Genomic DNA, 15,891 nt, shown 5'->3' on the forward strand with positions numbered 1-15,891 from the left:
CAAAATACGAGGGTTTCGTGACTCATCTGGAACACTCTTCTACTGTTGCAAATCCACTGTTCCATCCATGTGATTGTTGACCAAAATTCTTGAAATTACTTCTTCTGTTGTGAACTACATTTTTTGCCGAAACATTTCTTCTCCAAAACTTTTACTTCCCGATGAACACAAATACTGTAACACACATTCTGAAAAAACTGGTATTAACACACAAAAATTTTCTTCCTCGTAGCACTGTTGAAGATCTCGTGAACACAATATCCTGGCTACAGTCCGCAGTTGAAATATGGTATCCCGGCTGAGACACAAAGTTGAAATATGGTATCCAGGCTGAGACACAAAGTTGGAATATGCTCACTATTTTTTATTTACTTCAATTTGGCATATTTCGTGACAGTACCTTTTCCGTTAGATGTTTACAAGGCGATATTGGTCTTGGCTTCAGCTGTCTAGTGGAAGTATGATTCCACAATGCATCTTTGTCGGCTGCAGAAATGACCTGGTTCAATGCGTTTGCCTCATTTTTGGTGCTTCAAATACCATTTCTTCGAATGCAGTTTCTTCTTAAAGTTTATATAAAAAATAATAACAGAATTCAAAATTATTTATGACGGTGACCTGCACATTGTTCTACCATCAACACACACCAAAAGTTAACTGCCGACTGACTATAGTCAAAGACGACTCCAGTGTCAAAGACATTTTACACAACACACAAGCTTCCACTTGTAATCAGTCTCTTTGATATTCTTCGTCACATTTACTAATAGTAATCAATATGCTTTCACTCTCAAAAATGTAAGTAAATTAACATATAATAAGGCAAATTATAATAAAAAATTTTTGACAAAAATATAAGAAAACATTTACAATTTGGTATCGACAAATCCGGTAGAAAATAACACATCTCCCAGATCCATTACAAGATGCACAATAAAACACATGGACCCACAAAAATGGTTCAAATGGCTCTGAGCACTATGGGACTTAACATCTGAGGTCATCAGTCCCCTAGAACTTAGAACTACTTAAACCTAACTAACCGAAGGACATTACACACATCCATGCCTGAGGCAGGATTCGAACCTGCAACTGTAGCAGTCGCGCAGTTCCGGACTCAAGCGCCTAGAACCGCTCGTCCACCGTGGCCGGCATGGACCCACAAATAAGGTGTGCGCTGTGTAGTAAAACCCACACAGCGGGTTACCAAAGTTGTGAGGTCCACAAAAAACACTCACAGCAGGCAAAGGGCGACAAGGGTGCCCCCCATACACGCAAACAAAACGCCACCAACCCATCCAGCCACACAAGAAAACAAAACATGACAACACACACGGACAAGGCCTGTGTAAAACCAAGACCGGACACACCAGGAGCAACTTACGCGGAAGTGGTTTCTCCTTCGAGAAGCCATGGAAACGCAGCCCCATCACCACAACACCAGACACCATCACAAGAACAACACCGGGAAACACGCAGCAACAACGACCAGGTCCACCATGACAGAGAAAGCTCTAGGGAACCCCACACACAGCCCACAACCTCGGATCAGGTGTTAGGCATTATGGTGCAGACCATGAACCTCGTCATGGAAATGATGAAGGAATTCAGGGAAGCCCAGAAGCAGAACACACAGATCTTTATTGCCCTTAAGGCAGCATTCCAGCAGTCGCTCCCCTCTGCGTCTTCCTCAGTAGTTTCAAAACCCCATCATGAGCAGACGACCAAACATCCAAGGTCTGACAATGTGCGTCTTTAAGGCAGACGGCATTGTTAATCAAGAGATCGAGTTCTCCATCCACATATGCATGAAGGGGGAAACCCACCTAAAACCGGGAATAAAAGCGACAGTCCCCAACTATGTTAGCTATCGCAAAGACAGGCCAACCCAAGGCTGTGAAGTGGCCATATACATAAAAGGAGGGACCCCCACCACCAGGTATTCTTACCAGCTACTAATAAAATCGAAGCAGTAGCGGTGGAAGTAACCACTGCCACCGGACCCCTAACAATTATTGTAGTCTACCGACCCCCACATAGCCAGATAGATGAGGGAGACATAGCTGCTCTAGGGAAAATTGAAGGCAAACTCATAATAGGGGGAGACTTCATGCCAAACACCCTGATTGGAAATGTAGAGTAACCTCCAGAGCAGGCGCCAAACTGCAACAACTAGCGCGCACCCACATCTTTGAAACGTGGGGTCCAGTCGAGCCCACACATTTTCCAAAAAATGGAGAAGCAGGCCCGACGTATTAGACATAGCCTTCACTAGGAGGATCGCAGGGTTTGTGGCCGGAAGGACAATCAACAGAATGTCCTCCGACCACAACCCAGTGGTTCTAGAGGTCGATGTGGGAAAATGGGTAGCACTCGCACGGTACCAGACGTCTTACAAACGTACATACTGGGAGCGATACCGAGAAACTGTCGCCTCTGATATCGCTCGCGCTCCGCCACCTACTGCCGAAACAGTAGAGCAAGCGCTACAAGACTTAACAGGCACCATCTTTCAGGCAGCGGAAGAGGCCACCCCTCCACAAAGAGATGGCCCACTGCCTCAAATACAGCTCCCAGAACACTTGCTAGCTCAAATTCGACGTAAGAACAGAGTGGCAAGAGAGTGGAAGATCACCAGAAATCAGGCCACCAGGAGGCTGCTCAATCGTCTACAGAGAGAACTGAAGCATAGAACTCAGCAATGGCAAAACCGCCTCACAGCTCTCAAAGTAGACGATCATACACTATGGGAAGCAACCAAACAGTTCACAAAAAGACGCACTAGGATGCCGCCACTGCACGACGATCGGGGTCTGGTCTACAGCCAAGCTGAGAAGGCCAACGCCCTCGCTGACTCCTTCAAGAAGCAGTTTCAAGCGGCAGAACCCCAGGATGAAGAGCATGAAGAGGTAGTCAGCCGTCAACTGGCTGTCTTCCTCACTGCTGAGGTGGACCCAGAGGACAAACCCACGCTTTTCGCCCCGAGGGCTTGGCAAAAGTAATTAGGTCCCTCCCCACAAAAAAGGCGCCAGGACACGACATTTAGTCAAAAATCTCCCACTCACGGCGATCACACACCTCACGAACGTCCTCAACGTGATTACTCGATCCCGCGAGTGCCCAGCTTGCTGGAAACATGTGGAATTGGTCACGATACACAAACCAGGGAAAGACCCTCTATTTCCGCAGCACTACAGGCTGATTAGCCTCTTGCCAACTCTCAGCAACATCTATGAGCGCCTCCTGCTATGACCCATACAGGAACATATTACCAGAGAGCAACTTCTGCTGGATTTCCAATTCGGGTTCCGGCAGAACCACTCTGCCCCAAAACAGGTCATGAGAATGGTTGAAGCAGCCACAGATGGCTTCAACCACAGAGGCTAATGCGGGACAGTGCTACTAGATGTAGGCAAAGCCTTTGATGCAGTATGGCATAGAGGGCTACTCTACAGGTTGTACACACAAGGGTTTCCCGGGAGCATAGTTAAGCTGATCAAAAGCTATCTCACTAATAGAACATTCTCAGTCAAAGTAGAAACTGCCACCTCCACCAAAAGGCGTATTAGTGCTGGGGTGCCACAGGGATTGGTCCTGGGGCCCGTTTTATACAGTCTGTACACTGCGGACACACCAACGGCCCCCTGGTGCATACTGTGCAGTATGCAGGCGACACAGCCTTCTACATGAGAAATGCGGATATGGACCTGGTCATCCATAGGCTACAAAGGGTTTTAGATGACACAGAAACTTGAGCCTGTCGCTGGCGTATCACCATCAACTCTGAAAAGACACAGGCTATGCTGATTACCTGCAGGCTCAGAAGGTGCGAACCTCCTCAATGACCCCCCCCCCCTCCATCTTCACCTAAATGGAACCCAACTCCCCTGGTGCAGAGCTGCCAAGTACCTTAGCGTAACCTTGGACTCTAGTATCACGTGGAAACCCCACATAGACGAGGTCCACAGGAAGGACTGCGCCAGAATGTTCATCCTATGCCCAATCCTGAACTCAACCAGCTCCCTTCCCTGCCCAGTAGCAGTTAATGTGTACCAGGCCCTGATCTGGCCAGTAATGGAATATGTGTGCCCTGTCTGGGGATACATGGCGAAGCAGCACCTGGACAAACTCCAGAGACTGCAGAACCGCGCCCTCAGGAGGGCATTGCATTTACCTCTTGGATTCCCCACAGGCGATCTGCATGCCGCAGCTCAAATCCCACTCCTGAGAGAGCGTTTCCAAGATCTGGCAAGGGCCTTCTATGAAGGCTCTTCCAGATCAGGAAACGCCCTCATCCATTCCCTAGGTCAGTATGAAATATCCCGCGACAAGCACAAGCACCCCATGACGATCTTCGATGATTAAGTCGAAGAGAAAATTCCTATACCCAACCCGTAATCCAGCTCCTTCCCATACAACACCAATCATCTCGCCAACCTCAGGCAAGTACCAGACACAAACAGAACAATCAATACATTTCACAGACACCAAAAAACTACATAAATAATCACACACACACACACACACACACACACACACACACACACACACACACACACACACACACACGTACAAAGGGGAGTAAAAGCCGAAAGGCTACCAACTCCCTCACAGACTTCCCCAAAGAGGGGAAAGTAGCAGATGAGAGAAGCAGCATCCCGTTGAGTGGCAATCAAGTGTTGAACATCTGTTCCACTAACTCGCGCACTGTCAGCCATAGGCCCCCACTTCCATGGGTGACAAAACAGGAGAATCTTCAGCTTAGCTTTTATTAAAGCATCGGTGGGATTTCAATACAGGTCTGCAGTAAGCAATTACGGTGGGCAGGATATTTTGTTTGGCGACGCCCAAGAGCAGAATTGTGTTTCTTTTCGTTTTGCGGGATGTTGAGCTCCAGTGGTGCCTTGAGGTCGAAGCTGTCTACTGCTGTTGACAGAAGGCGCGTCTTGTTGTTGCCACGGGCCATGTCGCCGGCCGTTTCGAGCGCCTCAGCTGCCGCAGAGCCAGGCTCTGCTCCCCCCAAGGTTAGGGAAATTGTGATCCAGAACCTGGAAGCCAGGTGAGGAACCAATGACGCCGTCCAAACCTCCGCATCCACCAGCTCAGTAGGGCCAGCAATGCAGCCAGGCAACCTAACAGTGACAACAATGGCTGTAATTGGCACCCCTTTGGCAGCAGTCCCCTTTTCCATTCCGGACATGGCTAATAACACAAGAAATGTGATAATACACAAAACGCCAACAACTTCATACGAAGTCAGTACTTGCGATCCCACGCCTCCTCCCCTTGTCCTAAGTCTGCTCCTGCTTGCCAATGCCACCAACAACCTCCCAAACTACACTCCTGGAAATTGAAATAAGAACACCGTGAATTCATTGTCCCAGGAAGGGGAAACTTTATTGACACATTCCTGGGGTCAGATACATCACATGATCACACTGGCAGAACTACAGGCACATAGACACAGGCAACAGAGCATGCACAATGTCGGCACTAGTACAGTGTATGTCCACCTTTCGCAGCAATGCAGGCTGCTATTCTCCCATGGAGACGATCGTAGAGATGCTGGATGTAGTCCTGTGGAACGGCTTGCCATGCCATTTCCACCTGGCGCCTCAGTTGGACCAGCGTTCGTGCTGGACGTGCAGACCGCGTGAGACGACGCTTCATCCAGTCCCAAACATGCTCAATGGGGGACAGATCCGGAGATATTGCTGGCCAGGGTAGTTGACTTACACCTTCTAGAGCACGTTGGGTGGCACGGGATACATGCGGACGTGGATTGTCCTGTTGGAACAGCAAGTTCCCTTGCCGGTCTAGGAATGGTAGAACGATGGGTTCGATGACGGTTTGGATGTACCGTGCACTATTCAGTGTCCCCTCGACGATCACCAGTGGTGTACGGCCAGTGTAGGAGATCGCTCCCCACACCATGATGCCGGGTGTTGGCCCTGTGTGCCTCGGTCGTATGCAGTCCTGATTGTGGCGCTCACCTGCACGGCGCCAAACACGCATACGACCACCATTGGCACCAAGGCAGAAGCGACTCTCATCGCTGAAGACGACACGTCTTCATTCGTCCCTCCATTCACGCCTGTCGCGACACCACTGGAGGCGGGCTGCACGATGTTGGAGCGTGAGCGGAAGACGGCCTAACGGTGTGCGGGACCGTAGCCCAGCTTCATGGAGACGGTTGCGAATGGTCCTCGCCGATACCCCAGGAGCAACAGTGTCCCTAATTTGCTGGGAAGTGGCGGTGCGGTCCCCTACGGCACTGCGTAGGATCCTACGGTCTTGGCGTGCATCCGTGCATCGCTGCGGTCCGGTCCCAGGTCGACGGGCACGTGCACCTTCCGCCGACCACTGGCGACAACATCGATGTACTGTGGAGACCTCACGCCCCACGTGTTGAGCAATTCGGCGGTACGTCCACCCGGCCTCCCGCATGCCCACTATACGCCCTCGCTCAAAGTCTGTCAACTGCACATACGGTTCACGTCCACGCTGTCACGGCGTGCTACCAGTGTTAAAGACTGCGATTGAGCTCCGTATGCCACGGCAAACTGGCTGACACTGACAGCGGCGGTGCACAAATGCTGCGCAGCTAGCGCCATTCGAAGGCCAACACCGCGGTTCCTGGTGTGTCCGCTGTGCCGTGCGTGTGATCATTGCTTGTACAGCCCTCTCGCAGTGTCCGGAGCAAGTATGGTGGGTCTGACACACCGGTGTCAATGTGTTCTTTTTTCCATTTCCAGGAGTGTACATAGCAACCCTAAATAAATTCAAGCAGATGACTCGTCAGCTGACCAAAATACTCCCCAAACCCACCACCCTGACCCAGCCCTCAACCCGATCCAAATACCTAAAATCCCCCCCCCCCCCCCCCGACACACACGCAAGTCCACTTCATCCAAACATCGGCGCGCGAGAAAGGACCTGTGCCCCCGACAGCACCTGTTGTCGCCCTGGGAGAGGACCAGGAAACCATCACCCTGGAAGGGAACTGCGTAACCGGGCAGGACTTGGAGTGTTTCGTGTTGGCGAAGAAAACCTTTCGACAACCAAGGCTTCCAATGGCCCGGGGAGTGGAACCCACCCCAAACAGGTTTCAGGCGGTGGCTGATGAGCCAGAGACAACACAAAACAACACGACAGAAACACAAACACAGAAAAAAGTCACCCATCAACTCCCTCCGATTGTCGCAGAGTTTCCTCAGAATTACGAGGAACTCTTTCAGTTGTTAAAAACAGAAATCGAGGGAGGTAGTTCCAAGGTGAAACTTACTGGTGGTGACGAAATAAAAATATCACTAGAAAGACTAGAAGACTACAATACAGTCAAAAGACGTTTCACTAACGAAAACATACCCCACTAACGTTCCCCACATCAAAAACACGAAACAAGAATATCGTTATCAGAGACCTCCCAAGATGACTGTCCCCCCAGGCAATCAAAACAGACTTCACTGCCCAGGAGGCTGTCCAGCAGATGGGCAAAGTGGAAAGCAAGTGGCCCCTATTCCAGGTCACACCGCCAGACATCCCACAGAATAAAAGGGAGATTAAAATGGTCCTCGCTGTGCCTGTCACCACCAAGCCACTGCGACACAAAAACAAGACAAAAATGGCTCTGAGCACTATTGGACTTAACATCTGTGGTCATCAGTCTCCGAGAACTTAGAACTACTTAAACCTAACTAACCTAAGGACATCACAAACATCCATGCCCGAGGCAGGATTCGAACCTGCGACCGTAGCAGTAAAAACAAGACAGTGCAGTACTTCAGGTGTCAGGGCTTGAATCATATCACCGCACACTGCACCATGGCGATAAGATATAGAAAGTGCACTGAACCCCATGACATGAGGACCTGTACACTAAAAGCCACTGACCCACAAATGAGGTGCGCGCTGTGTGGCAAAAACCACACAGCAGGTTACCAAGGCTGTGAGGTCCACAAAAGACGCACATAACAGGCAAAGGGAGCCAAGGCCACCCCCCACACACGCAAACAGGACACCACCACCCCATCCAATCACACAAAGAAACAAAATACAGCAACACACACAGACAAGGCCTGGGTAAAACCAAGACCAGACACATCAAGGGCAACATACACAAAAGTGGTTTCTCCTTCGAAAAACTATGAAAACGTAGTCCTATCACCACAACACCAAACACAGTCACAAGAACAACACCGGGAAAGACACAAAAACAACAATCAGGTCCACCAAGGCAGAGAAAGCTCTAGGGAACCCCACACTCAGTCCACCTTCTCAGATCAGGTGTTAGGCATTATGGTCCAGACCATGAACCTCATCACGGAAATGATGAAGGAATTCAAGGAGGCCCACAGGCGGAACACCCAGATACAAGTTGCCCTTCAGGCAGCAGTCCAGCAGTCGCCCCCGCTGTGACTTCCTCATCATGGATAGACGACCAAATTCCCAAGGCCTGGCAATGTGCATCTACATTTACGTCTATACTCCGCAAGCCACCTGACGGTGTGTGGCGGAGGGTACCTTGAGTACCTCTATTGGTTATCCCTTCTATTCCAGTCTCGTATTGTTCGTGGAAAGAAAGATTGGCGGTATGACTGTGTGGGGGCTCTAATCTCTCTGATTTTATCCTCGTGGTCTCTTCGCGAGATATATGTAGGAGGGAGCAATATACTGTTTGACTCCTCGGTGAAGGTATGTTCTCGAAACTTCAACAAAAGCCCGCACCGAGCTGCTGAGTGTCTCTCTTGCAGAGTCTTCCACTGGAGTCTATCAATCATCTCCGTAATGCTTTTGCGATTACTAAATGATCCTGTAATGAAGCGCGCGGCTCCCCGTTGGATCTTCTCTCTCTCTTCTATCAACCCTATCTGGTATGGATCCCACATCGGTGAGCAGTGGGTGAACAAGTGTATTGTAACCTACTTCCTTTGTTTTCGTATTGCATTCCCTTAGGATTCTTCCAATGAATCTCAGTCTGGCATCTGCTTTACCAACGATCAACTTTATATGATCATATCATTTTAAATCACTCCTAATGGGTACTCCCAGACAATTTATGGAATTAACTGCTTCCAGTTGCTGACCTGCTATATTGTGGCTAAATGATAAAGGATCTTTCTATCTATGTATTCGCAGCACATTACACTTGTTTACATTGAGATTCAGTTACCATTCCCTGCACCATGCGTCAATTTGTTGCAGATCCTCCTGTATTTCAGTACAATTTTCCATTGTTACAACATCTCTGTATACTACAGCATCATCCGCAAAAAGCCTCAGTGAACTTCTGATGTTATCCACAAGTTCATTTATGTATATTGTGAATGGCAACGGTCCTACGACACTCCCTTGTGGCACACCTGAAATCACTCTTACTTCGGAAGACTTCTCTCCACTGAGAATGACATTCTGCATTCTCTTATCTAAGAACTCTTCAATCCAATCACACAATTGGTCTGATAGTCCATATGCTCTTACTTTGTTCATTAAACGACTGTGGAGAATGTATCGAACGCCTTGCGGAAGTCAAGAAACACGGCATCTACCTGGGAACCCGTGTCTATGGCCCCCTGAGGCTCATGGACGAATAGCGCGAGCTGAGTTTCACACGATCGTCTTTTTCGAAACCCATGCCGATTCCTACAGAGTTGGTTTCTAGTCTCCAGAAAAGTCATTATACTCGAACATAATACGTGTTCCAAGATTCCACAACTGATATAGGTCTATAGTTCTGGACATCTGTTCGACGTCCCTTCTTGGAAACGGGGATGACTTGTGCCCTTTTCCAATCTTCTGGAACGCTACACTCTTCTAGAGACCTACGGTACACCGCTACAAGAAGGGGGGCAAATTCCTTCGCGTACTCTGTGTAAAATCGAACTGGTATCCCATCAGGTCCCGCGGCCTTTCCTCTTTTGAGCGATTTTAATTGTTTTTCTATCCCTCTGTCATCTATTTCGATATCTACCATTTTGTCATCCGTGCAACAATCTAGAGAAGAAACTACAGTGCAGTCTTCCTCTGTGAAGCAGCTTTTGAAAAAGACATTTAGTATTTCGGCCTTTAGTCTGTCATCCTCTGTTTCATTACTATTTTGGTCACAGAGTGTCTGGACATTTTGTTTTGATCCACCTACTGCTTTGACATAAGACCAAAATTTCTTAGGATTTTCTGCCAAATCCGAACATAGAACTTTACTTTCAAATTCATTGAATGCCTCTCGCATAGACCTCCTCACACTACGTTTTGCTTGGTCTAATTTTTGTTTGTCTGCAATGCTTTGACTATGTTTATGTTTGCTGTGAAGTTCCCTTTGCTTCAGTAGCAGTTTCCTAACTGAGTTGTTGTACCACGATGGCTCTTTTCCATCTCTTACGAACTTGCTTGGCACATACTCATCTAATGCATATCGTACGGTGATTTTTAACTTTGTCCGCTGATCTTCAACACTATCTGTACTTGGGATAAAACTTTTGTGTTGAGCTGTCAAGTACTCTGAAATCTGCTTTTTGTCACTTTTGCTAAACAGAAAAATCTTCCTACCTTTTTTTAATATTTCTGTTTACGGTTGAAATCATCGATGCTGTAACCGCTTTATGACTGCTGATTCCCTGTTCTGCGTTAACTATTTCAAATAGTTATCGCCTCGAGTCGGTTCTCTGTTTAACCGCTTAAGGTAGTTTTCAGATAATGCACTTAAAAAAATGTCACTGGATTCTTTGTCCTCGCCACCCATTCTAATCGTTTGAGTCTCCCAGTCTATATCTGGTAAATTAAAGTCTCCACTCAGAACTATAACACAGACAGCACTGTTAATCAAGAGGTCGAGTTCAGAGAACTCATGAAGTTCAGAGATCTCATGAAGGAGTTCTCTATCGACATATGCATGATGGGGAAAACCCACCTAAAACCAGGAATAAAAGCGACAGTTCCCAATTACGTTAGCTACCGTAAAGACAGGCCAACCCAAGGCAGAGGAGTGGCCATATACATAAAAAGAGGGATCCCTTACCACCAGGTATTCTTACCAGCTACTAATAAAATCGAAGCAGTGGCTGTGGAAGTAACCACTGCCATTGGACCCCTAACAATTGTTGCAATCTGCCGACCTCCACAAGACGAGATAGATATAGCTGCTCTAGGGCAAATTGAAGACAAACCCATAATAGGAGGCGACTTCAATGCCAAACTCTAGAGTAACCTCCAGAGCAGGCGCCAAACTGCAAGGACTAGCGCGCGACCAACACTTCGAAACATGGAATCAGGTCGAGCCCACACATTTTCCAAAAAATGGAGGTAGGCCCAACGTGTTAGACATAGCCTTCACTAGGAGGATCACGGGGTTTGTGGCCACAAGGACAATCAACAGAATGTCCTCCAACCACAACCCAGTGATCCTAGAGGTCGATGTGGGAGAATGGGTAGCACTCTCATGGTACCAGACGTCTTACAAACGTACAAACTGGGAGCAATACCAAGAAACTGTCGCCTCTGATATTGCTCGCTCTCCGCCACCTACTGCCAAAACAGTAGAACAGTCGCTACAAGACCTAACAGGTACCATCTTGCAGGCAGTAGAAGAGGCCACCCTCCGCCTCCCGCAAAGGAATGGGCCACCCCCGCAAATACAGCTCCTGGAACACTTGCTAGCTCAAATTCGACGTAAGAACAGAGTGGCAAGAGAGTGGAAGATCATCAGAAATCAGCCCACCAGGAGGCTGCTCAATCGGCTGCAGAGAGAGCTGAAGGCAGCACTCAATGTGCAAAGGAACAAACAATGGCAAAACCGCCTCACAGCTCTCAAAGTAGACAATCACACACTATGGCAAACAACCAAGAAATTCACAAAAAGATGTGCTAGGATGCCGCCATTGCAGGGCGAGAGGGATCTGGCCTACAGCCATGCTGGAAAGGCCAGCGCCCTCACCGACTCCTTCAAGAAGCAGTTTCAAGCGGCAGAACCCCAGGATGAGGAACATGAAGAGGTAGTCCGTCGTCAACTGACTGTCTTCCTCAATGCTGAGGAGGACCCAGAGGACTAACCCACACTTTTCGCCCCCAAAGACGTGGCAAAAGTAATTAGGTCCCTCCCCACAAAAAAGGCGCCAGGACATGATAGTGTTACCAATCAGTTAGTTGAAAACCTCCCGCCCACAGCTATCGAACACCTCGCAAACGTCTTCAACGAGATTACTCGTTTCCGTGAGTTCCCAGCTTGCTGGAAACACAGGGAAGTGGTCATGATACTCAAACCAGGGAAAGACCCTCTATTCCCACAGCGCTACAGGCCGATTAGCCTCTTGCCAACTCTCAGCAACATCCATGAGCGCCTCCTGTTAATACCCATACAGGATCACATTACCAGAGAGCAACTTCTGCTAGGTTTCAAATTCGGATTCGAGCAGAACCACTCTGCCCCACAACAGATCATGAGAGTGGTTGAAGCAGCCACAGATGGCTTCAATCACAGAGGCTACTGCAGGATGGTGCTACTAGACGTAGCCAAAGCCTTCGACCCAGTATGACATAGAGGGCCACTATACAAGTTGTACACACAAGGGTTCCCTGGGAGCATAGTCAAGCAGATCAAAAGCTATCTCACAGATAGAACTTTCCCTGTCAAAGTAGAAATTTCCATGTCCACCAAAAGGCGTATTCGTGCTGGGGTGCCACAGGGATTGGTCCTGGGGCCCGTTTTGTACAGTCTGTACACTGCAGACACACCAACAGCCCCCCTGGAGCACAACACACATTACATAGATGACACAGCCTTCTACACTCGAAATTCGAACAAAGACCCGGTCATCCGTAGGCTACAAAGGCTTTTAGATGACACAGAAACTTGGGCCTGTCGCTGGCGCGTCACCATCAACTCTGAAAAGATGCAGGCTATGCTGATCACCCATAGGCTCGGAAGGCGCGGACCTCCTCAACGCCCCCCCCCCCCTCTACCTTCACCCAAACGGAACCCAGCTTCCCGGGCGCAGAACCGCCAAGTACCTTGGCGTAACCTTGGACTCTCATCTTAGGTGGAAACTCCACATAGACGAGGTCCACAGAAAGTGTCTGTGCCAGAATGTCCATCCTATACCCAATCCTCAACACATCCAGTTTCCTTCCCTGCTCTGTACGAGTGAACATCTATCAGGCCCTCATATGGCCAGTATTGGAGTATGCATGCCCTGTCTGGGGATACATCGCGAAGCAGCACCTGGACAAACTCCAGAGGTTGCAGAACCGCACCCTCAGAAGGGCACTGCATATACCCCTCGGATTCTCAACCGATGATCTGCATGTCCCTGCTGAAATCCCACCCCTGAAAGAGCGTTTCCAAGATCTGGAAAGGGCCTTCTATGAAGGCTCTTCCAGATCAGGAAACGTCCTCATCCACTCCCTAGGTCAGTATGACATGTCCCGCGATAAGCACAAATTCCCAATGACGATCTTCGATGACTAAGTCGAAGAAAAAATCCCTACATCTAATTCCCAATCCTCCTCCCTCCCCCATAATACTAATCATCTCGCCAACCTCAGGCAAGTACCAGACACACACAGAACATACATCACATCACGCAAACACCCAAAAACTACAGAAATAACCATACACACAAGTACACAGCGGAGTAAAAGCCGTAAGGCTACGAACTCCCCCACACACTTCCACAAAGAGGGGAAAGTATTAGATGAGAGTGAGAGAGCATCCCGACACTTCGCCAGTAGATGATGGGTACAAAACTTTGAAACGTTGCGACAAGACGACGCCACCACTCGGCTGATAAGCCGAGAATAATTCATCAGTGGAATACACCGAGAAAGACTGCAATCGCATACAGTTGCGGCTCTTAGGCTGCGCCATTGAAAGCTGGGAGTTCACACATGCAACTGAATTTAAACCACAGTATGTCACTAGCTGTGGCGACACTTGTGTGTGTGTGTGTGTGTGTGTGTGTGTGTGTGTGTGTGTGTGTAGCCAGCCAGTTAGAGGGGTACAGGGAGCCGAGGTAACAAGCCCGCCCACCACACAGATTACCATGGCGGTACGATCCGCGTGGTTAGAAGGTTGTGAAATGTAACCCCTATCCAGGTTTGTGTGCTCTTTCCATTTAAAATTTCCAGTAGTGTGTAAAGTTACAATTTACGGGGCAATACTGTTGAAAATTTTGCTAAGTATATGTCTGTGTAAAGGTACCCCTTAAATGGGGTAACTTTACACACAATGTTTTTTGTTTTAACGTGTCATAAAAATGATTTTCATTCACTTTGATGTCATAATTGTCATGAACCCTGATGGTATATATAAACCCTTTTCTGTCAATTATGTAACTAATCATACTTTACAAAAACAAGAAATTAAAAAGGTATGTAAAACTCCAGTTGATGGTACACGGTACTATACGAGGAAAAAATCTGCACTTAGAATAGAATATTTAATCACCTTTGACATTGTTTACATACAATCCGTGTCGTCATATAAATTTTGTATACACTTAACGGTGTTACCTGTCGGGAATCAAACTTTTGCACAAAGGTGGGCGCAATTGTCTTACTGACCTGTAAAAATTGCCCATTGAAATAAAATTTCTAACAGACAGCAGAAGTATTTTCAAATGTAAAGTTGTCCCATATTAACAAATCCTTTTAGCCACAGATGAATTCTTGGATATAAATAGTTCTAAAATACACCGTGTAAATAGCCACCATGTAATGGTCTTCACAATCTTTTGTTCAAGTTGCAATTTACACATGATTACATTTATCGTGAATATGATGCATGGAACATAATAATTATGAAATAATTGACTAACTACCGGGAAATAAAGGAGAACGAATAATATTTAAAAAAATTGTTTTGTGCTACATATAGCAATTGAAGTGAGGATAAGTAAACTAGCTACAAAGCTACGTATCCCTCAAAAGGTCCTTTACACATCTAACGATACACAGCATTTATCGACGATTTAAGAAATAAAATACGAATGCTGCTTTAAGCGAAGTTTCTTCTTCGGGTTTCAGCTCCCATAGACACATGAAGCAGTAGCTGAATCTTAACATTTCACGTATTATTTCATTTATAAACATTATCTTGGCTGACCTAATTTCTAATCGTACACGTTAAATACATTTTAAACTCCTTTTGGGTAAAAGACTATCGGGAAAAAACTCAGTTATGACAAATTGTAATACAGGGAAGTGTAAAGAGGCCTTCGCAAGTTCAATAATATTGCCAAACTGTCAATATATTGACCGTCTGATGGCGCGTATTGACGCTTTGTCAATACTAGAAATATTGACGAGCAGTATTAATGGACCTCAAAATATTCTTGTTTTGTCAATACATACTGAACGTCTGAGGTAAAGTATTGACAGTTTGACAATATTATCCACTCAGATGTTGACAGAGCTTCAGCAACCAGCCACACGCCGTTAGGTGCACTGTTTATTTTTCAATACGCCGTTGTGTATATCATGCCTCAGATTCAATTTTTAAAAACTTTTTTAACGCAAAATAACTTTAATGGGCTTTTGCAAGGGTAATCATTGTATATACCATGCTAGGATGCTTAACGGAGGATTCCCTGTGACAATGTTTACTTCATTAATTTTAAAATATAGTACAGATTGGTGTATTACATAGCAGTTTGGAAAAACGTTCTCATTTCGAAAAATACATTATCTGCAATGACTAGTAAGAGGTCTGCGAAATACACGTCAGTTTCACCAAATTATCACACTGCGTAGAAAAATCTCTTTATGTTAATTGCCTGAAAAGGTCCTTACCATTTATCCACAATTTTTCACGCAATTTTACTAATTGGGCTAGCTGATATTACAGAACTAAACTTCAGGCATTAGAATGACCTGCCTACCGCCAGAAATCTCTTAAGTTAC

This window comes from Schistocerca serialis, chromosome 3, assembly GCF_023864345.2.
Source record: "Schistocerca serialis cubense isolate TAMUIC-IGC-003099 chromosome 3, iqSchSeri2.2, whole genome shotgun sequence".
In the NCBI taxonomy this organism is placed as follows: Eukaryota; Metazoa; Arthropoda; class Insecta; order Orthoptera; family Acrididae; genus Schistocerca; species Schistocerca serialis.